The sequence below is a fragment of the Uranotaenia lowii genome, chromosome 2 (genome assembly GCF_029784155.1).
Source record: "Uranotaenia lowii strain MFRU-FL chromosome 2, ASM2978415v1, whole genome shotgun sequence".
NCBI lineage: Eukaryota > Metazoa > Arthropoda > Insecta > Diptera > Culicidae > Uranotaenia > Uranotaenia lowii.
This window is the reverse complement of record NC_073692.1, coordinates 180,282,833-180,303,961: the sequence shown is the minus strand read 5'-3', so window position 1 is coordinate 180,303,961 and position 21,129 is coordinate 180,282,833. Positions and strand designations below refer to the sequence as shown.

The 21,129-nt window shown below is 31.3% G+C and overlaps 1 protein-coding gene across 10 annotated transcripts in view; it reads left to right on the top strand.

Annotated features, from left to right (window-relative positions):
• Positions 1-21,129, top strand: part of LOC129749152 (Kv channel-interacting protein 4-like) — a 446,730-nt gene that overhangs the window by 138,971 nt on the left and 286,630 nt on the right. For all 10 annotated transcript variants that reach the window (XM_055744047.1, XM_055744046.1, XM_055744045.1 and 7 more), the window contains one exon: positions 16,883-16,930. The gene's annotated coding sequence lies outside the window, so the exon portion shown is untranslated. The remainder of the gene's footprint in view (positions 1-16,882; positions 16,931-21,129) is intronic.

Here is a 21,129-nt window from a genome sequence, read left to right as displayed (position 1 = left end):
AACTCGAACTGGAAATCGGATTGAGAAATAATTGTATTATCAATTGAGCTAAATATTTAATGTTTCCATAAATTTTTCATATAAATAAATTTTATCGTGAATCATAAGAAACTGGAGTTTATTATAAACTTTATTCTATGAATGAGTTGTTTAGAGCAAGGTTGCCGAAATCACAGAAAAACCTGAAGTATCACAGGATTTTTAGCAAATTTTATCACAGAATTTTGAAATTACTGCAGATTTTTAAAGTTTTTGAATTTTGAATGGATTTCCATAATTATAATTTTTTTGAACGATATAAAATTAAGGGTTCTTACTTTGAATTAGAAAAGTACGAAAAGATTTCCAATGTAAACTGATTTCTCCCAACTAAAATATAAAAAAATGTACAGTTTTTTTTTTAGCAAAATCTGTATTTTGAGGCATCTTCTTTTATATTACTGACTTCGTCGTTACCTTCAAAAGTTATTCAAGGCAATATGACCCTAAACACGCACATTCAAATAATCAATCAAATATACTAACGAATTTAATTTTTGAGGTAAAAAAACTAAAATTTGAGTTTAGAGAATCAATTCTATCAAAATACAGAGAATCAAAGTGTAAATTGTAATTTTTTGTGTAAGAAATAAAATTGAATGGATATTTTGACAACAACTTTGGAACTTAGCGTTTATTTACGTAAAAACATTAAGTTTTGAACTTCAAAATCTTCAAAGATGAAATTTAATTGATGCTTTCATAGTTACGCAAAGATAAGGAATGAGAGCTGTTAAAGATGTTGACAGTACAAAATAGTTCCACTCAAGATCATATTTTAGTTCCGCTCAAGATCAGAATTCTTACTTTAGTAAAACAGCCCTAGAGTTATTAGGATTTACTCTAAAATATTCTAAAAATCATCATTAGAAAGCAGAAACGAAGATCTATCCGCTGAACTGAAAAAAAATCTGTCAGATATAACCCATATCCATACCGCTTGATAAACTGTTCGAGTTGCGTCGAATTGAGCCATTTAGTTCTGCTTAATATCATTTACCCTAAATGAATTAGGAAATTTAAGTTTTGGGTCAACTCATGAACTTTGCACGTTATCTAGTCATTTTGGATTTGGTGGCCCACGTTTCCCCACAGTTTTTCAAAATCCTAAAAAAAAAACTTTTTTTAAACGGTCAGAACTCGGGAAATTAATCTTATAGGTATAAAAATGGAGACGTTTTCTTTGTAACAACATCACATATGAATGGTCGGTCGGAAGAAACTTGGTATCCGAGGGTTTTTTGGGTCAGAGATGGTTTGTATAATATTTTCAAGAATCTCACTTTTTATGGAAGGGGGGCTCCTATACAAAATCAACTAGAAACGGTACAAAACTCGAACAACTTGAAGACGATTTTCATGAAAACTGATTCACGAGCACAAAGAAGTTAAAGAACTGTAAACATTTTCCAACGATTTATTAAGTAACGGGTAAAACGAAGTTTACCGGGTCAGCTAGTGTATTTAAAAAATAATAAAAAATGCTCAATGATACCTTAAAAATGTAGAAAACTATTCCTTTTATTTTTTCTTTTTATCTTTTATAATAAAGAAGTTATGAAACAAAGAAAAAAAGTGGCCCAAGATAGCCCACTCTCCCCTACATGTATTGCTCGATTTTTTAAATTTTTTATGAGAATCCAAAATTTCAAAAAACTCTTTCACGATGTTAAAAGCTATGTCATCATCAATTTGTTATCATTCTATGATAAATTTACTACAGTATATAGAGATAAAAATTGTATGAGTGTTGTGGTATAGAAATATTGCATCTAACCCTGCTTTTGCATGATGCTCCGTTTTACGGTACTTTGTGAAAAAAAATAATTATGTTTACACTTGCCCGTTTATGGGAGCAAATGCAAACGCAATGCTTTTGACAAACTATTTTACAGTTGCTTCAATGTATCGGCCCTTAAATGAAATTAATACATGTTCCGGTATGTTTTATCTACTTTTATTGAAATATTTGCTGTTTTACTGCAATATTAACACTAAACATACCGACACTTTGTATATACCTATTCATACCGCGAGCGGTCAAATGACGGCAAACACCGTTTTCGCTAAAACTCTCTTGTTTCTCAGCCGATTTCTACCAAATTTATAGTTCTGAAAAGCTTATAATTCGACTCAAATATGTTTCTCAGACAATTTTCAGCTACAATCAGTAACTTTAAAGTTATTTACAGCACAAGAAAAATTTTATGAAAAAACATGCTTCAGGAAAAAGGTTGTAAATCAGTTATTAAGTGCTCGAAAAAAATTTCACTTAGTGCCTAAGAAAGCTGAAGTTAAAAGCTATATATTGCACACATGAAACATTTTTTCAAAAATTTTCTAAGATCATGGCCACAAAAAATGTAAAAAAGTTGTGTAAAACCCGTACTTTTCAATCAATCAACCGCCAAAGCTGTTCCTGTTACAGTAGAAAATTTTGAAAAAGTTAATTGAAAAGTAGACGTAATTTGTCTCATTTTGGCATCTTTAGATTTTTAAAATACTAAATACATAATTTTTGACGGCTTTTCAAAGGTAGTTGTTTTGCGAACTTTTTATGAATCTGGATTTTCTGAGACAATCCCTACAACCAAATTCAGCTTTGCACTGGATTTTGAGTACGTTAACGTATAGTTTAGGCAATAAAACTATATGCAAAAGAAAGCTTATTTCATACCGGTTCTAGTGATGTAACTGCATTGGCGGTGCGATGCTTGACAAAAATATAATAAATATATTTCTGAAAGTAAAACCAGAAGATTTGAGCGATTGCTCGTTTGTTTATTCGTTTCCTTTCGCCTTTCACCCGTCTTCTTGTGCAAAATAGCTTAGAGATATTACCACCCACTGCGCCCGTCTGCCAAGCAAGAATTTGTGCTGACTTCTCAAAATTCAGAAACTAGTTCACTGTTTTATTTATCATATTTTTGCCAAGCATTGCACCGCCAATGCAGTTACACCACTAGAACCGGTATGAAATAAGCTTTTTTTTGCATATAGTTTTATTGCCTAAACCTTACGTTAACGTACTCAAAATGCAGTGCAAAGCTGAGCTTAGCTGTAGGAATTGCCTTAGAAAATCCAAATTAATAAAAAGTTCGAAAAACAGCTACCTTTGAAAAGTCGTCATAAATTATGTATTTCGTATTTCAAAAATCTAAATATGCCAAAATGTGACAAATTACGTCTACTTTTCAATTAACTTTTTCAAAATTTTCTACTGTAACAGGAATAGCTTTGGCGGTTGATCGATTGAAAAGTACGAGTTTTACACAACTTTTTTACATTTTTTGTGGCCATGATCTTATAAAATTTTTGAAAAAATGTTTCATATGTGCAATATATAGCTTTTAACTTCAGCTTTCTTAGGCACTAAGTGAAATTTTTTTCGAGCACTTAATAACTGATTTACAACCTTTTTCCTGAAGCATGTTTTTTCATAAAATTTTTCTTGTACTGTAAATAACTTTAAATTTATTGATTGTAGCTGAAAATTGTCTGAGAAACATATTTGAGTCGAATTATAAGCTTTTCAGAACTATAAATTTGGTAGAAATCGGTTGAGAAACAAGGGAGTTTTAGCGAAAACGGTGTTTGCCGTCATTTGACCGCTCGCGGTATGAATAGGTATACCACATGCGTTATTCGAAAACCGTAACACTTAAAAAAAATTTAAAAACGCAAAAATACTTGCTTTTTAAAAACAAAAATAGTCCTGTCGTTAAATTTGCGAAAAAACAATTATATAAGGCGTAATCATCGTTTAAAGTTCAAAAACCGTCATTTGACCGCCTCCGGTACGTTTAGTGTTAATAACTTTTTTGGACTTCAATTTTGCCAACTGTTGTTTTAAGCAAAATACCTTCGTTTACCAGAATTTTGAATATCCGCTTAAGACAAAACACTTTGATACTCCTTTTGACCTTTCTAATATTATGCTGAACCATTTGGTGATGAAATTCTGAAATGGCTGATATTACATGGTTTAAAGGTGCGTTTGCATTTGCCCCGCAATGTGGAATAACAAGATTCAATATTATATTCACAACTTTCAGGATGGATTTATGATAAATTTTCTGCTTTCACTTGAATATCAGTCCCAAACACCCACCTTTCAGCGAAAAAGCGGATTTGAATGCCCTTTTTTAATGCCAAAATATGCAATACGAAAACACACGTTTCATGTCTAGTACGTACTTCAATTCTTGTGTAATCAAACAGTGCAGTGTTTTAGTGAATATGTTGAAGAAAGTTTAGTTCATCAAATTGTTCGTTTGGGCCCAAACAACAATTTCTAGAAGAATTTTTTATTATCAGAGGAAAGTTGAGTTATTGCACTTGCCCCAAGTTTGTAATTGCCTTATAAAAAAGTTCCTAATTCCTAAAATTATATTTTCCCAGAAAAGTTGGATTCATAATTGGTTTCTTCAAGTAATAGAGGTGTATTCAATGAATCGCCAACTTTTAATGAAATGATGAAATTAAGCAATCATTCCGCCTTGAATATTATAATAAATAAGGTTACTAATCATACATTGGAACCAGGCTATCAAAATTGAATACATTATCGAAAATTGACAAAGCAAACTTGAATAAAAGAGCTGAAATAAATTAGAATGATCTAGTACCTATTGTTTATTTTTTTTTCTTGAACCTTTTTAAGCAAAATTACAATGGCGCGAGGTTTCTATATCAGTTAGGAAAAAAACCGATAAAATTGAAAGCACAACAACTATATCCACAAAGTAACCGATCTTCTAAATAATTATAGCAGCTTTTCTACCTTGTAAAAATGAAGTCAGGCCAATTTACTACTTAGCTAGACGAACCAGTTAGAAAAATTTGACTTTTTTATTACTTCCTCTTTTCATATTTTCGGATTGAGCTTGAAAAAAAAAACTCTCACGTTCATCTCACTTCATTAAATCAAGAATCTTCACTTCTAATCAAATTTTAGCTCACTATTGGGTTCTTTAGGACTTCTCTAACGATTTCTCATGTGAACTTTGGTCGAATAGTTAATTTTCAGCTGTTTTTAAATCTCCTACTGGGACTTTTCTCTCGATCGTGCTCAAAAAATTTTGTCAATGAACTTCAGTATTCGTCGCTATCTTTAAAATCACTTGAAAGATTGTCACCAAATTTTGTACATGTACACATTGTATTACAAGATATCTTCACTGACAATTTCATCAATGTCCATCCAGTTATTCACAGTACAAAGTGTTGCATTTATTTTGAGTTCACTCCTAAGGTTATTTTCTATTCTTGGTAAAAAAATCATTCTTATGATTAAGATTATTTTATTTTGAAAAAATGCCATTTTAAAACTCTTTTTCGTGAAATAAATTCACGATTTTTGTTCAGTGCAAAACTAACTGATTATCTAGGACAAGCCTTAAGTAAAACCCTTTTGAATTCATATGGTTGTGTAGGATGAGCACAACAGAACCTCCTTTAGGTGGGTCTTTCTACACTTTAAGGTGTTTTTATAAATGTTTGGGTGGAGAACTTAAAGATGATTGTGTTGCTGTATGACAATATTTAAAAAATTTGATAAAACTGTAACGTATAAATTTGAATAAGCAGATTGCATTACTTAAAAAAATGGCACTTTTTAATTTTCATTCTGATTTCGTAGTTCATAAAATGGCGGAAACGTTTGACAAGTCACATGAAAGACACTACAAAGATCCACTTTGTGGCTTTCAATTCGGTACTCAAGATAATTCAATCAGCTTATTTGTCATGTTTGTATTTTTTTGACAAACCTTTGGTTAGATTAAAATAACAATAACATCGTTCAATCAATGGTTGGTAACTTGTGATGACAAACGACAATGAAGACAACCGATATGTTTCGCATAAGGACTTTTATTTTTTTTCTAATTTCTTTGTTATCGAATATGAAAATGAAAAATGTATAGAATTTCTAAACTAAATAAATATTCAAATACATTTTTTTTTCGTAGCATTCAATGAATAGAACTTATAAATCTTCATTTTTTTAAATGTAGACGACTGGAGGTGTTATAGTTGTTTTTAAACGCAAACAAAAGCAACCATACCACCAGGTGGAGAATCAGTAAGTACCTACTTGATAAAATTATGGATGCGATCTTTAAAGTAGAAATGTGACTTTTTGTTTTGGGTTGACTTCAATAATTCTAATTACCTGTATTAAATTTTGTACTTCTGCTTAATACAGGAAAAGAACTTTTAGACAAGAGAAAATTACATCGTAGAACTATTGGATCTTAAATGTACAGTACAGTTATAAGTTGAAAATGTGTCATTTTCCATAATAAACCTTCTAACATTTTAACTTAAAGATAGATATCCTTCCCCAGACAATTAAATCATACTACCGAAACAGTCATTCAGCACAGCAGTCTCAGTGAGTTTTAATCAAAATACCAACAACGCTCGCCCGGCGCTAGTCGGTAGATAGCAGACCAATTTCACCAGGTGAAAATACTCGAACCGTAAGACAATTTTCTGCGACTTCCTGCAGCGACTTTGTTACGAAACCGCGCGCTCCTCGCATCCGGAGCAGGAAGAAGCAGGAAGAACTCACCATCACCGAATGACTGACTGGCACCATCAAGTGCAGACAACGACGAACGGTGTTGAAGCCATTTTCACTGACACAGGGTTTCGGGATGCGGCTGATGAGGGAAAACTTATCCGAGCACCTCTCGACACAACACCGGTTGGAAATGTTTTTTTGTCTACAGTTGAATAAAATGCAAAAATTGAGGGAGTGGGAAATGGCCCTTTTTTACAGGTATGCTCTGCTTTAGGTGTATAAAGTTAACGCGTATCGTTCTCCGCAGTTCTCACAGGCTTTGGAAGACGTTGAACCACTTACTAAATTTTGGGCAAAAAGAAGCCTGAAGTAATGAAATTTTAATGACCCTGCTGGAGCGTGACCTGACCAAACCATAATACGGACAAGGGTGATGAGGTCGAAGAAAGGAAGGGATGGTAGGGAATTGTGTACATTTTTGAATAAAGGTCATGAAGTTGAGCCCGAAATACTGAAACGTTTAAATGAGTTTGTTTATCCAAATCATTTACTTCTCGTAAGCATTAAAATAAATATCAAATTAAGGCGAACCTATCTCAAACTCAGCAGCGTGTTAGCTTTGCGAATAAGTATACCGATATTTGTTTGCAGATGAAATGAGTTTTCCAACGTGGAATAAAAGTCTCAAATTTGTCCACCACCTCCGAAACGGAAATGGTGCCAACTTGAAAAGTTCATTCGAAAAGAAAAGAATTCAATTTAATGTGGGCTGCCTTCCATGATCCAAGCAAAGAGCGCGGTAAAAAGTTCATCCATTCAGCAGCTTATTTTCAGCCAGTTCGTGAACTTTGCCCGGAAAAAGGGCAATAAAAACACAGACTTTCCACTTCCGGTGGCTGCACGCGAACGAAAGGGCTAAAAAATACAATACTGTCAGAGAGACTGACTCGAGGTTTCAGGCAGGGGTTTCACACGCAGTTGTAAAAACAAACATTTTGTCGTCCGGAAGACCGAGCCATCAGCCCAGCTGTCCGGATGCTCAGTTCCATTTTCTTTGAATACGGTTGAAGGATTTGACTCGGATGGGTTTTGTTTTTAGTTGTCTGTTTTTTTATTCGGTCAATTTTTTCCATATCAGAAAAGAAACATTTTAAAAAGCTAACTGTACAGATATTAAAACCAAGCCTCATTTAATTTTAGATTATTTTAAATGCACGGATTCTGTTTTAACCAACTCTTCACTCTCAGTACATGACATGGAACATCTTCAAAGAAAGGGAGGTATTTCTCAAAATACATTAAACATATCTTTTTTTCAGCCGAATTTTTTCAAAGCATTTTCTCCAAATTGTCAACGAAACAAAAATTGTCAAAATTGAAAACGAAAATTGTAGCTTTTTTTAAAATTAAACACTTTAAATCTTATCACTTGTAAGATTTTTTTCCCCAACTGTGTGTTTCAGGGCCGCTTAAGGGGAGGGAGGGGGGTGTATTTGGTGACAGCATTTTTTTAATTAAAAATGCAAGAATAGTAAAAAAAAAGTGATAATCTCATTATTCGGGTTTAAGTTCATCTATATTAGGTATTAATTATTCATTTAAAATGATTTCTTCCCAAAATAAGTCCATAAAGTGTTCAGTTTTTTCAGCTTCAAAAAATAAATAAGGGAAATTGAAAGCTATAGGGGAGAATGAGGATACTTGATCCCTGGGGATACTTGATTCCTTAGCTATATCTCGAAACTGGAATGTCTTACAAAGATAAAATGTTCTAGAAAAATGTGCCAAAATGAGCAAAATAACAATGCTTGTAGTTAAAAAAATTTTAACAAAATAATTGTTTGAGTAATTGAACTTTGTTTGTAAAATTTCACAAAATATAACTTGAAGATCTTTTCCTTACATGGGAAAATTATGAAAAAAATATTTGCTCCAATGTATCAATCGTTCGAGCGTAAAATGAACTTCATAATGTCATATTTTCAAAGTAATGGAAAACTCTCAACGTTTTTCAGAAAAAGTTTTCTAAAATGTTGATTATGGATACAATTGATCCCCTAGAGTTGGGTACAATTGATCCCCCTTCCAAACGGCATATTCTTCTTCTGAATTGATCGTTATGATTGCTGATTACGAATTTACTAATAATTATCCAAAAACTAATATTTATCAAACAATTGTCTAAAGAAAAGAGCAAAAATAATTAATTTTCTCTTAATTATAAAAAATAGCGCCTTTAAGTATGCAATGTTATTAGCGTTGAGACAAAGTTATAGAATTTTCTTCTTATGTCTGCTATAAATTGTTTAATGAGAACAAACATGACCAAAATAGTCAATTAACATTCTATCTTGGGGTTTTGTTTGATTTTTATACAAGGATTAGGGCTTCCTGAATAAAAGATCAAGTCTCCTTCAATAGGGGATCATGTCTCCCCTAACTTCAGAAAAATCGCCATTTTTTTACTACCACGAAAATGCTTCTAGTTCATCAACGGGTTCAAGTATCGTTCTAATTTTTGGAGCATAGAAACTTGAAGTTACAAGCTGTCCGAAAATGTCAAAGACGGCGAGTTGCTAAATTTTTCCAAAAAAATATGGTGAAAATAAGAAAAGGGGATCAAGTATCCCCACTCTCCCCTATAGGTAAGAAAAATTGTTTGAGGTTCAAATCAGAATACTTTTCTACTCTGGTATACTGAATACGTAACTATTTTAGTTTTAATCTCTATTTTTAAAGCGTAAACAAGATTAATAATGTTAAACAACAATCCAATAAAATATATTTCCAGCTGAATTTTCCTGAACCTGAAGTTCAAGTTATTTTATCAAAACTAAATAATCGTTAATAGTGGTTTTAACCTTTGTTGTGTTTTGGGCCAGTTTGAATTTTAATTTCGAAACAGAATTCTGCATTATGTACCTGAATAAAAATTATGAATTTCTAATTTGAAATTGATTTCTGAAACTAAATTCCAAACAAAAAGAGAGGACAGGAAACGGTCTTTACAACCGTATGCAACCGGGTGTGAGATCTTTTAAAATTATCCTTCCTAATCCTTACCCCAATTTTCTACCATCTTCCACCCTCAATTCCAATCCTTTACTTCCTTTCCATTCCTTCATCTTCAAAGGCAGCATTGAAAATCAAAATGTAGGTAGTAAGCAGCTAAGTTAGAGCAAACACAGAAACACTGAAATTGTAACACCATATAGATTTTTTCAACTCCTTTTAGTTTAGTTTTTTTTTAACTTGTTCGGTTTGTTAATTAAATAAAGTAAAGAAAAAACCAAGAATTATGAACAGAATAGACGGAATCTTTAACCAAAATACGTTATTTGAATTAAGAATCTCTTTTTTCTGCATGAATTTTTCTTCAATTATTCATTTGTAATTCAACTAGTGAAATGATGAAACTCTGATATTTCAATTCTAGATCATCATTATGGATTTTTTTTCCAATATCAATTCTGCATAAGAATAAGAATTAAAATATCAAATTCAAATCATAAAAATAGTTTGTTATTTTAAATATTTTCTTTTAATAATCCGTTACGGAATGATGAGTTTTTAACATAAAAAGTTGTTGTAAAAAGTTTAGACATTAAAAAATGATTTTTTTTATCAAAAACTTCAGCCAGTTCATTTGGAAAAACATTGTTAAAAATTGCTTCGGACGCAAAATACAAAATTAATATCACGTAATTTCAATGTTTCATAGATTTTGCAAATTAAATAAAAACATTCGGAATTCAATAGCTTCTGAAAACTGAATATCCACAGATAATCATTGTACATAAAAAAAATTAAATGTTAATAAGACATCAAATTGACGTAGTCAGAAAAATTATTGGTTTCACCAGTTATTTTTGAATTTACAAAAACGTGCGATTTTATCTAAGAAAAAGAGGTAAGTTGCATCAAGCTACGTTTTTTTTATGAAAAGTCGAATGCAAAAGTATGAAAATTTTTAATTGTTGCCAAATAATAATAAAGCTGAAGATTTCTCTAATGGGATTCTGGATTTGTGATTTTTTTTTCTAGATGTGATGTTAAGCGAATTTCGTTTAAAATCGAAAGCTTTGTGCGTCACAACGAAATTCATTATGTTGCTTAATTTATACTCATTACGGTGAGTATCAATTTCAAATGATAATCTGAAAAGTTGCAACTCTGATTGTTGGTATATTTGGGATGTCATAGCGCTTAAACCATCAGTTGCAGTAATTTTTGTTTTTGTTCGAATAAAATATTAATTTTTTTCTGTCAAAATTCATTTTTTAAAAGAAAAAGCATAAGGGAGCTGCATACATTTAGAGGTAATGAAATACGGAAATACTACCAAAAATTTTACTGGCAGAAATTATAAAAATTAATGTTTGAATGGATGAAATTTTAAAATTGACAAACGAATGAACGATGCAAAACATTCAGATTCCAACATATGAAAACGAGATTTAAAAGGTAGATATACTGAATTCTAAAAAAAATATTAAAAAAAATATATTTTTATACCAACAGTGTTGGTCTAGGATAATAAAAGCAATATAAAGTTTTTAGGAGCCAATCCGTCATACTGGGTAAAGTTTTTGTGCGGCATCGAAAAATGTGAAAATTTGTACATCGTTTTTTTTAAATTTTCTATGAAAATCAAAGACTTTAAAATACTGTCTCACGATGTGAGAAACTATGTCTTCATCATTCTGTTATCATTGAAAGATAACTTCATTAGAGTGTCCATTTTCCAGCAATTTTTTCGATCCCGGGAATTCCCGGGATCCCGGGAAATATTAAAAAAATGTAGAATATGTGCACTTTGATTGAAATATACATAGCATATCGAACCTTCTCTGCATACAAGCCCAAAATTTGTTCAAAATGTACTCTTGGTAATGTTTGTTTAACTTTTTTTTATGAAATAAATCAAACTGTTTTCAACAATGATAAATTAAAAACAGTCGAATGAACTATATTATTATTTGAACAGGTCAAATGAAGAACTCATTCATGCAGTTATTGGTTAGTAAAAAACATTTCTTTTTATTTATTTGATTTATCCAACTTTTTTCGTTTTTCTGATCATTTTACATAATTGTTCTTAATATGAAAAATAAAACAAAACGATGACTTGATCATTTTTAAGTTTAGGAACTCATCTGGCTTTCACAGCCAGAGAAAAACAAGAACAGAAATGTTCATCTCGAGAAAACACAATTTGCCTACCAGCTGCGCGATTTTTTCATACATTTTTCGAAGGGGTATTGATATTTGTACAATGCAAACTACATGGGAGTACATAAAATTATTTTAAACCTATCTATTTGTACAAAAAAAATGCACAAAATGACTGCAAAATGTCTACTGCTACAGGAATTGGCATATTCTCAATTAGTATTGTATGACTACATTTTCAATAAGAACAACAATTATGGTTCCGGAGGATATCAGGCTTCTCCAGGGAAATAATTTCTTACATGTCGGAAATTCCCGGAAATTAATCTATGGTTCCCGGAATCAGGAATTCCTAAATTTTTCAATTTCTTTGAAATTCCGGGATGGACACCCTAAACTTTATTACAATATATTAAAATATAATAAGTGTTGTGGTATACAAATTTACATCCCTAGATTGGTTTTGAACTTTTTTTTTCAATTTTGGAAACCTTATTTTTATTTTCTTAATTCTTAATTTTAAATTTTTATTTTAAAACTTGGATTCAAGATGTACTTCCCAGTTTCTGATTCTTAAAGTTGAAATTTGCTTTAACAAATTATTAACTAGACCGGGGAACGGGGGTTGTTTTTGGGGTTAAATCCCTCCTCCCCCCATGAGAGTCCAGGAAAAGCAAGCAAAAAATTCTACTTCACTCTCAAATTTTAAATTCTTAATCAAATTCTGTTGATTGAGTAAGGTTATTTTAGAGTAACAATCACAATTCTAAACCAATTTAACCCTTAAATGCATGACTTTTTAAAATGAGAATAGCAGTTATTGATTCAGTGAAATAATAACATTTTGATTCGAAAAACAAAACTCAACAGGTTTGATGTCGTTATTTTGAGTATTATAAAAGTTATGACCCCCAATGTTGAAAAATATTTTTCGAAATTCTTAGTTCATTTCAATACGGTTTTGCTTATTTCTTCAAAACCTTGTTAATTGGGTGCACGAAGGTGTTTGTGATTGAATGGGATTAAAATATTGCACATTCTTAGCAAATCTGAAGAAATAACAGCGATTTTTCAAAAACTATTTTTTTTCAAAAAAATAACAAAAAATATTTTTTGTAACTTTTTTGCATACTTTGTTTGATATCTCGAACACACATTGAAATTACGTGAAAAAAATGCCATAAGCTAATTTCTTTTAACATCTAGAATATTTTTCGTGAGTACATCACCCAAATATCCACGCGATTTCGAGATATTTGGATTTGGGTTCAGAATTCTACTCAGTTTTTCAAAATTTTCTCCTTATTGATGAAAATTCAGTTCTGAATTTAATATTTCAAATGAGATTAAAATTATTTTAGGGATCCTGGTTCCATATTGTAAAAATAAAAATTGTATTTTCTTATATGGGGATCTGTATTCAGTTGAGGATCATTAATTTTCGGCTCAACTCGTCATTAGAAATTCGAAATGAAATGCTATTTTAAAATTTTGGCTCGAACTTCGTTTTCCTTTTTATTGCAAATATGAATCATGATTTACGAAACTCGTTTGCATTTCCAATATTTGATCAATAATTGATCGAATATGAAAAAAAAATTAGAAATCATCCTGAGTTTTTGTTCCATTTTCTGATTTGAAGTTCTTAAACATAATTTTTAAGGCAGAACTCAAGCAAAATAAAGCTCTAAAATGGCGTTTCAGAATTGAGAAACTCAAAATCTGACTCATCAATCGAATTTCATTTTTCAATCCAGATTCACAAGTGGAATTGAAAATTAACAATTGAAATATAGAATAGAGATTGAAACCTAAAATATCAAGATTTATTTAAATATAGATCCATGATTGAGGGCTCTGAAATAAATTTCACTTCTCGGCTCAAATTGGCAATTCTGATCTGGAATTTCGATTGAGAAATCTTTTTTTTTGTACATTTCAGTAATAGTATTGAAATTCAGAAAGAGATTCAAAATTCGAATTTTAAATTCAGGTTTGAAATTCAGATCCAGAATTTATGTTCGAAGTACAGATTCAGATTACGCTCGTAAATGAGTTTTACAGTCAAGATAAAAATACCAAAATGACTTTTTGCTGAGGAATTGAAATCGCAAGAGATCGCATGTTTATAATTGATTGTTTCTTCAATTTCTTAAATTCAAATTTATAACCAAAGTCAGTTTTTTACACAATTCTGCTGAGAATCACAAATATAAAGTGGAAATTTCATTTTTTTCTGCAATTTTGATTTGTTTAAAAATCCTGATGTTTATCTAACAAAAATCATCCACAGGGTTTAAATTATGGAGTTGATTGTTAATCTAAAACATTTGCTGATAAAAGAACATGTAATTTTGACGTGAAAAAATCTTCAGGAAGTTTCATATATTTTTGGTGTATTTTGTATAATTATTTAAACTGCAGATTTTTCAAGAGCCAAATTTCAAACTAAAATAATAAATTTTAATAGAGTTTGTAAGAATCTGGGTTGAAACATAAAATATTATTCTTTAAATTTCAATTTTTAAAATTTGACAATTTTTTTTAAGAAACTGAAGGCTTTCATATATAAAAACCTTTTCTATGCTCAAATGCAATAAGCTAAATCGTCCAAATTCTTGAGAAAATACAATGATTTTAATCATTGATGATAGTATGTTTCCTTTCTTGTTTTTGATAGCTTCATTTTACAAATAAAGCCTTCCAGTTTGAAATTTTCAGGATACATTTTCAAAGGCTGCAAAACTACAAAACAATTTACTACTTAATACCAAAAATATAATACAGAAATAATAGAAGAAATAGATAAATAAAAAATAAAAAAAAACTTATAAAATGAAAGGCAGGTATTACTAAAAAATATTTTTTTAAATAAATTTTATCCATGCATTGTTTTGGCAAAATTATCAGATAATTAAGACAGCTACCAACAAACCCCCCCCCCCCCCCCGAGGAGGTTCTTCCAACGGCCCTAAATTAAACCTTCTACAGATTTGTATCTCTTTAAAAAACAATTTCATTCTAAATTTTAGCATTGATTTTGAAATGCTTATCCTTTTTCAATCTGAACCAACTGCTCTAATTCGCACAGAAACATTTACAATTGCACATCCTTTTATAAATATTTCATCTTTTTGTAATTTACTTTCCGAATTTCATACTCTAGAGCGTTTTTCTTTTCTTCGAATAAACACGAAACAGTGTGCCCTTTAAATGTCAGTTGTAGATATTAAGAAAATTTAGATTGTTATTCATTAAATTTAATTTATTTAAATTGGATTTAAATTTTTTAATAAATTACTGTATTCCTTTTCAAAAATATTAATAAAATGTTTTTTTTTATTTAAATAAAAATTCTTCTGAACATAACATGGACATCAAATTCATTCAAGAAAGAGTATTGAAAAATATTTTATATTAAATGAAATCATGTACGAATGGATTAACCTAACGGTTTGAAGTGCAAAAAAGATTTTTTGGTGATCTTTGTTTTTTTTTTTTTTTTTTTTTTTAACATACACCGTCTTAGCCGATTTAGGCTTTACAGACTGAATAAATGACGTGGAAAACTTAAGATTTACATTTAACATCCAGTACCGAGATAGGAATCGAACCCATATGTGACCAGTGGACCAGCGATTACCGTCATACCACACTAACCACTCGACCACCGAGACGTACAAAATTGGAAAAAGATAGTTCCATTTTCAAAGGGCAAAATAACTTTCATTTTTCTTACTAAACAAAGAAAAATTTTCTAATTCTACTCTTGATACTGATTCAGGTTCCGACTTTGAAAACCAAATTTGGATCTGAACTACATAGACTTGTATGGCTATTTTGTCACTTGGTGAGATAAGTTTTGATATCTTTCCATTTTTTCTTTTTCTAACACCTCATGTTAATTTAGCTGTCCAAAATTCAGTTAACATAATATTTCATATTTTTTTCTCATATTTGTTCTTAACCTGTTTTCATGAACAATAGTATCCAATTGTAATTACTTTCAAAGTTAATTTATTATTTCTTTTTTTGTGCAATTCATTGTTATTTTTTACATTTTGATTCCTGATTTCTCATAATCTTATTAAATATCTTTTATAAAAAATGTCTTACAAAGTCGAAAGCTTTGGAATTGATTTGGAGTCATCAAATTTGATACATTCAGTCTTGTTGTTTCCATGAAGTTAGTTGTTTTGAGTAGAGCTCTTAACTTTTCCTACGTCAATACCGATCGCTAAGAAAAACGCTGCATAGTATTCTCTGGAGCCACCAGTTGCAATATCACATTTCAATCATAACGATACAGGACTGGCTACCAAGTTGCATCCTAATTGAATCTGTTTCCAATAACGGCTGATACTGATCCCCTCAAGCTTTGGATCAAATCGTGTTAATCGAAAAGTAAACACTTCAAAGAAAGAATAAAGTTGAGCTTGCCCTGGTGCAACGGCAACAAGTGAATAGATGAAACTTTTTCTACTTCATTCGAACGTTCAGGTATAAGCACAATGAAGATAAACTGTAAAGTAAAGCGTGTAGTTTGGCTTCTGCACATCATAAACTTTATCTCTCGCTTAACGTTCCGAAGGTATGATCAAAGGGTTAAATGCTTGTAGTATGTGGCTCCAGAGAGAGTTTTGTTATAGAATGAAAAACTGATTACTAAACTTTGTTTTTTTTTCTCAAGAACTCAGGAACTTCCATTCCAGGAACAACTTCCATCAAATCTTTTTGAAAAATATGACAATAGTTCGTTGATTTAACAGTTTAATAATTGAAAAACAAGCATACTTGAATATTGTTTGTTTGAATTTTGATTATTTACTCATATGTTTGCAAACGTAAAACAAACCCCCTTATTCTGCGCCGCGCGTGAGGTGACGATAGTCGAGTCACCCGATTCCAGTAGTCGCTTTAGGTGAGAAACGTCTTTTAGAATTAACTTTTTGAGTTATTATCCTAATCTAGTAGTCACCGTGAATGACAAATCGTATGCTCTGTCACATCGGTTTCGGGAATAAGGTGACAAGACTCACGCGACTCCGACTCGACTCGACTATCGTCACCTCACGCGCGGCGCAGAATAAGGGGGAAAGTTTTAAAAACTCTATAACAGTTTTTCTCTTCTATTCATTCCAGTGTATTAAGCATCAGATTGGATATTTAGCTACTACAGAGAATTGTAAGGTAAGTTACAAAACGTCATCGAGTTTGAAGTCGCTACTTATAAATTCTAATCATGTTATGAAATATGAATATTTTTGGAACTCAGTTTGTAAGAAAAACACCAATTCCAAAACCTTCTAGTAATTCTCGTAAATACTAATCTTTAGTATGCAACAAACGAGCGATAGTCTGCACGTTTCGTCCATCAAGAACTCTTCTGGGAAATGCATATGCAAAATTACTCTCTGGAGCCACAATGCAGAAACACTTCTTTTGTGGCAGCATGTAGTGTCCCGGTGTGTAGCTAAACAATGTTGTGGTTGTTTGGTTATGGTAACCGTGCTGTTAAGAAATTTTAATGGAAAGTCACATTCATAAGCTTCCGTACGTGGAAATAGGGGGTGCTTTTAAGGATGAGTAAAAGTGATAAAGAGGATTTCTCGTTTGTATCCAGGATTGTTTATGTTCATTTTATTTGTTATGGTTCAGTTCTTGATTTCTAATTTAAGATTTCAATTATGGTTTCAATTTTTTTGCCAATTGCAGTCTCGAGCAGCTAATATTTTTTTTCATAATGCTGCAACCTCCAACCTGTTGACAGCTACTGAAACCCCATCTCGAAGCGAATAAAAGCAAGATGTGCTGTCCCAGTTGTGGGAATTGAAGACTGTAAGCATAATTCTTTATTGTTGATGTATGTTTGTCATCAACAAAGATAGTTCCCAAAACGAGTGCTTCAAAAGCACCATAATACGGAAAAGGGAAAAAAGACAGCTATCAACAGTCTTCGCAAACAGACAACAATAGAAAAACCCGATTTAATACACTTGACAGTGAATTGTAGCCTTTCTTACAAACTGTATCTAAATTATATTATATGAAACAAAACATCAAACAAGCGATACTTAGAGCATTTAAAATTCCTAGTTTTTTTAGGACAAAAAAATTTGAAAAATCTTGTAAATTACACCATTTGCAACTAAATGGCGGATTTTGAATGGCCAGATGCTGGAATATTCTGTGTGAGCCCGATTCTCTTAATATTTTTTTAAAGAATAATCTCAATTAACTCTTCTTGAATTCACAGTATATGATAATCTCAAAATAAATCTATATATATAAAAATGAATTTCTGTCTGTCTGTCTGTCTGTCTGTCTGTCTGTCTGTCTGTCTGTTCCCTATAGACTCGGAAACTACTGACCCGATTTGCGTGAAACTTAGCAGGTGGGGGTATTGGAGGCAGGGGAAGGTTCCTATTGTGGTTTGAGACCCCTCCCTCTCTCATGAAGGGGGGGAGGGGCCTCCCAAACAAAAGACAATTTTTTGCATAACTCGAGAACCCATCAAGCAAATGGTATCATATTTGGCATGAGGTGGTATTTGGGAACGAGGAATATTTCTATGAATATTTGGTACCCCTCCCTCCTTTCAGTGGGGTGATAGGAAGGGGGGAGGGGGCCACATTACAATTTTTCATATAACTCGAGAACTAATCAAGATATTGGATCCAAATTTGGCATGGGAAGGTATTTGGATACGAAAAATATTCCAATGCTTATTTGAGACCCCTCCCTCTTTCCAGTTGAAAGGGGGAGGGGCCACTTTCATATTTTTTTTATATAGTTCAAAAACTAATAAAGTAAATGGAACCAAATTTGGCATGGGAGGGTATTTGGGTACGAAAAATATTTCTATGATTATTTGAGATCCCTCCCTCTTTCCAGTAGGGAGATATAAAGGAGGGAAGGGCCTCTTTTATAGTTTTCAACATAACTAAGAAAGTAATCAAGCAAATGGAACCAAACTTGGCATGGGCGGGTATTTGGGAACGTGACATGTTCTAATGATTGTTTGTGACCCCTTCTTTCTTACAGCGGGGAGGAAGGAAAGAAGGAGGGGAGTTTCATACAATTTTTACTGCATAACTCAAGAACTACAACAGCGAATGGAACCAAATTTGGCATGGAACGATATTTGGATACGAGAAATGCTTCTATGAATATTTGGTATCTCTCACTCTTTCGAAGAGGTGGATGAAAAGGGGGAGGCGAGGTCTCCCTTACAATTTTCAGTATAACTGGAGAGCTGATCAAGCAAATTGAACCATATTTGACATGTGAGTGTATTTGGATACGAGAAATGTTTCTATTTTAAACTGAAGACGTACCTTTTAAGCGGTAAGATATAAAGGAAGAAGGGGGGGTTTCCATTTTTTTTTTGCATAACTCGAGAATTAATCGAGCAAATGAAACCAAATTTCATCATAATCATCAAAAAGTATTTGAGTACGAAAAATACTTTTATGAATATTAAGTTATCAATTTTGTTAGCATATGCTCTCAATTTATGCTTACGAAGCCAACAAATGGAAACAAATATGGCATGGAAAGGTACTTGGTTACGAGATATGTTTCTACGATTGTTATAGACTCTTATGCTTTACAGTGTAGAGAGGGAAAGAAAGAAAGGGGCTCCATATAATTTTTGTTGTAAAGCTAAAATACTTATCAACCAATGGAACTGTATTTGATATAAGAGGATTTTTGGGAACAAAAAAAAATGTTTATTAAAGATTACAATCTCCATTCAACAGGGGGTGAAGGGAAGGACAGGGGGGGGGGGGGCTGTCTAATCAGTTTTTTAGCATAAATCCAGAACATATCAAGCAAAAACAACCATACTTTATAAGTTAGATTATTTGCGAACGATTAATTTGGGACCCTTCTTTTTTAGGGCGAAACTTAAGGAAACAGATGAAAATTATCAGATCTTTAAAACAAATTTATAAATCAAGATTCAGAATATAAGTTATGGTTTGTGTTGCAATTTGAAACTCCAGCTGAAGCTCTCATTTTATAGTGGTTGCTTATTAATTTCGTCACAATTTGATTTTCAATAATACCAAAAACAATAAAAATTTGAATGATATCTGAAAATATCATTTGATTCTGAAAGGTGTAGCAAAGCACACCGGGTCAGCTAGTCAAATATAAAATTAAGGAATTCAATTTAAAAATAATGCCCATCCATGTTTCGAATTTTTCAACGTTTGCATTGTGTAACCTCAGAAGTGGTGAAACGAGGGTATAAATAACGTGTGCATCTTACTTAATCAATGCATAACAAGCACCCAAACGGTTAAGCAATTCCATCGTTCATTAAATTTTAGAACAGCTGAAAGATCTTACCATAGCTAGAGTCAAATCTGTCAAAAATAAACAAAACGAATTTTTGACTAGGGTCAGTTGCCCTACTTTCGACCCTTTAAACGGTGGTTTTTAAATAATCATGTTTTTCTCATAAATAGACGGGAGGTTTATATCTTTCAGGAAATTTATTTATTGTTCATGATCTGCAAGTTTAAATTAGAGTTTTCAACATAGGTTTTGCCGTTTTTGGAAGATTCGCAAAGAAAAAATTTCTAATTTTAAACCTATTGTTCTTATTTAGGTACTGAACTGGTACCTTCACTTGAATTTCAACTACAATGACTATATAAAGTATGTTTTTTTTTTCGAAAATATATAAACAAATTCATTATAAAATGTAACCTTCAATCAAATATTATCATTGAAAAGAATTTCAGCTTTTAAACGATCAAAAAATTTTTGTCAATTCTGCCAATTTTTTCAATTTTGTCAATTTTCACAATTTTTACAATTTTCACAATTTTGTCAATTTTGTCAATTTTGTCAATTTTGTCAATTTTGTCAATTTTGTCGATTTTGTCAATTTAGTCAATTATGTCAAATTTTTCAATTTTGTCAATTTTGTCAATTTTGTTAATTTTGTCAATTTTGGCAATTTTGTCATATTTGTCATATTTGTAATTTTTGTCATTTTTGTCAATTTTGTCAATTTTGTCATTTTTGTCATTTTTGTCATTTTTGTCATTTTTGTCATTTTTGTCATTTTTGTCATTTTTGTCATTTTTGTCATTTTTGTCATTTTTGTCATTTTTGTCATTTTTGTCATTTTTGTCATTTTTGTCATTTTTGTCATTTTTGTCATTTTTGTCATTTTTGTCATTTTTGTCATTTTTGTCATTTTTGTCATTTTTGTCATTTTTGTCATTTTTGTCATTTTTGTCATTTTTGTCATTTTTGTCATTTTTGTCATTTTTGTCATTTTTGTCATTTTTGTCATTTTTGTCATTTTTGTCATTTTTGTCATTTTTGTCATTTTTGTCATTTTTGTCATTTTTATAATTTTTGTTTTT